Source organism: Athene cunicularia, assembly GCF_003259725.1.
Source record: "Athene cunicularia isolate RWA chromosome 3 unlocalized genomic scaffold, athCun1 chr3_part1, whole genome shotgun sequence".
Classification (NCBI taxonomy): Eukaryota; Metazoa; Chordata; class Aves; order Strigiformes; family Strigidae; genus Athene; species Athene cunicularia.
The window spans coordinates 50,176,402-50,179,622 of record NW_020799097.1 but is presented as its reverse complement, the minus strand read 5'-3'; positions in this window follow the sequence as shown (position 1 = coordinate 50,179,622).

Sequence of the window (3,221 nt, the reverse complement as noted above, 5' to 3'; positions counted from 1 at the left end):
AGTAGGGTGAGGGATGCACCACAAGTTAAGGAAGGTGCATCCATCTGGAGACAGCAAAGAGCGTGGTCGAGGATGGAAGGATCTGAGTTATTGCAGGAAGTAAGAGGTGTTTAGCATTTTGAGGTTTCATTCTGCCTGTTGCTTCCCAGAAAGATATTTTTCTTCAGTTTGATAAAACTGTTCTTTGAACGTAGGATTTGCCTCTAAGATTTGGAACAAGTGTACTTTAGACATAACATAATTTAGCTTTGATGTGTAGAATACAAGGTAAAAGTCTGACCTCCAAACCCTGCTGAATTTGAGAGAAATTTGAAAGAAACTTTCTTAAAGCATCTGACTTAGAAAGCAAGAATGTGAGCTGCTGTGCTGAGGGCATTCAGGGTCTCTTCCCCCGGGAACATGCTTTTGCTGGCTAGAACAGGAGACAGGCAGGGCAAAGCAGCAGGCAGACATTAAAAATCTGTATCATTAGTTTAAAATATGATATGCAATTACTAGTAGGCAGCCCACTTTTTTGCCAGAAGATATGAAAATACAACATTTATTACATGAATAATGTATTTTCCTGGTTTTATATACAATGTGCCATTTCTTGTCTTCACATACATGAAGATGAAGTACAATATGCAGCTAGTACATTCTGAAATAAGAGATATAAATTCAGCTTGGAGATTGAGTTCAGCTCTTTCTGAAGTTTTGCAGGGCTTTTAGTCTTTCTTTTGTCTGAAAAAAAAAAAAAAAAAGCAAGGCTGAGAGCAAAAAATAGACCTCTGGTTTGGGTGGGATGGAGTAATGAAAGGTTAAATACTCCCTGTTGTAAGCACGGAAATTATATTTGGGCAGGGTTTGTTTAACCAGCTGTGCCCCGCTAACTTTTGCACAAGAATGATAAGCACAAATTGTACCTAAGGAAACCAGTCATGGTTTTCAGAGTGAGATTAGTATTCACACTCTCCATTTCCTCTGCTTTACATCACAGCCCATAAACGATACCAGCAGAAAGAGAGCAACCAGGGTGACCAGGGTTTCCTCCAAAGGAAGAAGCACACAGACCATCCAGATGTGCTTCATCTTTACAGACTTCAACAGACAAGGATTGTGGGCAGCCCATCACAGATGCTGTACTTCCCTACCTCACCTTAACAGGATGTTAGGGGTGGCTTCTCTGTAGCTGTGTTTGCATGGGAGTCCCAACACTATGTCACCCTGCTATGATGTGGCACCTAACTTCATCAGAGAGAAAATGAGGACAGTCCACTGCATCCAGATAAGCCCAGGTGCTGCCTACCCTGGTAACACATGAATATTTGCAGTGCCATTTCCCAAGAAACAGCTAAAACACAGTTTAATCCCAAATAAAACAGATTTTCTACATTATGTAAAAAATGAACCCAAAACATCCCAGAGATGCTATGTCATGCTCACAGCGTGTCTAGTACTTTTAAAACACGTATGGCTAAGAGCTATGACCTAGTTTCATATGCCAAATCTGGCAACAATGAAAAAGGCTGGGGGAAGGGAAAAGCAGGATGGCACCACTGCACAAAAACCACAGCCCTATATTTTCCTCTTTCTGCTTCTAACATTTACATTTAAGACGGTAGTTGCTGTGGGACTCTTTACTGTCTTCTGTAAGATAGTATTTCTGCTTCACTCAGTGCTTCTTTTTTCTAAGAGACACTGCTAAGGCTTAGGTAAGCCAGCAAGGGTGGGCACAGAGTACGTATCCACAGCCTTCCCTTCATGCCGCTGCAGCTGGACCCTATAAGAAGATAGCAAAATCAGGAAGGAGAGGGGGTTGACCCGACCAGATGCGGATGTTGACAATACGAGGACCTCATCTGTGTCCCTGGAGAGAGAAAGAGGCACTTCCAGGACACAACACATCTCATTCAAAAGCAGGAGTCTGAAGCAAGTCATGCCTTTGAAGCACCTATTGATTATCAGGGGATCCAAGTCAGATACAGGCATCTAAAGTTAGGGATGCTATTCTCAAACATTTCCCTTTGCTGTTAATGAATTTTAGGCTTATGGAAATACATACATATATATTTGCAGGGAGGTTTTCATTATAACTATTCCCATTCTCATTTCTTCTGCTCCTTCCCCAGAGTCTCTCTTTTCTTCCTTTCTTCTTTATTCTATGTTATTTCTTCTCTTCCCCCCCCCCCCCCCCCCCACTCAGCAAATAAATCAGGTTTGATTTAGCCCTTGCTAATAAACTAGGATCAGTTCCTATGACAAGTCATCACTCTTGGTCCTAACTCCCAAACAAGTCAGGGAAGAAGATGGACACTGTGAGACCACAAACCTCCAGATTGAAAGAACCTGGGATGGGGGGTAGCTTGAGCATGAAATGCAAGTCTACCAAAATATTTTGCTCTAGGATAACTATTATCTCTTCTGTTACTGTGTCCAGAGAAGACTCCTTCTAAAGCTAAGAGTGAATGTTTAACAAATGGCTCATGTACAAATTTTTGTGATAATATGCAAAATACTAGAGAGTTTAAAAGCGTCTCAGGCCATCTGAGATAGCAGTGCCTTAGAGAACATCCGATAAGAGTAGGTAAATAAAGGAAGAAAAACAGCCTGTACTGTGGGCCCGAGAGGGGGTTACTTCCCAGAAACTACTAGCCAGATACACCAAACTGGTGTAGCTCCACAAGCCTGCAGCTGGCATGCATTTAAACAAGAGGGAAGGGGTGACAACCACCTTCTCAAATATCTTGTTGAACCATGTTTTATGATTTTTTGGGATTGTAACCACACCCCAACCTTTGTTGTTGGAACTAAAGCTCTTGCCTGAACCTTGAAGAATGCTTTTTCTGTTTGTTGCTGAGCCTCCCTATTGCTGGGAGACAAGATGATCAAGAGCAAAACCAGTGTTCTGGGTGACTGCTTTCACATTTAAAACCATCTGCCTGCTAGTGGCAACACAGGGAACCCAGAGACTTACAGAGAGTCAGCAGAAGGGCTCGCCTTGCTAGCCACAAGTTTTGAGGAAAGAGACACTTGTGACATGGCCAAAACCAATGTCCCTTCTGAAAGGAGCAGATGATACAGGGTCATCTCCTGGTGTTGTGTGCTCTTCCACTCCTTTCCTAACTTCTGACAAGTCACATGCCTGCAACTTATTAACAGGTTTTTGTTTAAATCTTAAATAAATAAAATGTAAAAGGTAAAACAACCCTCACTTCCTAGGCTTAATCATTAAAGCAAAG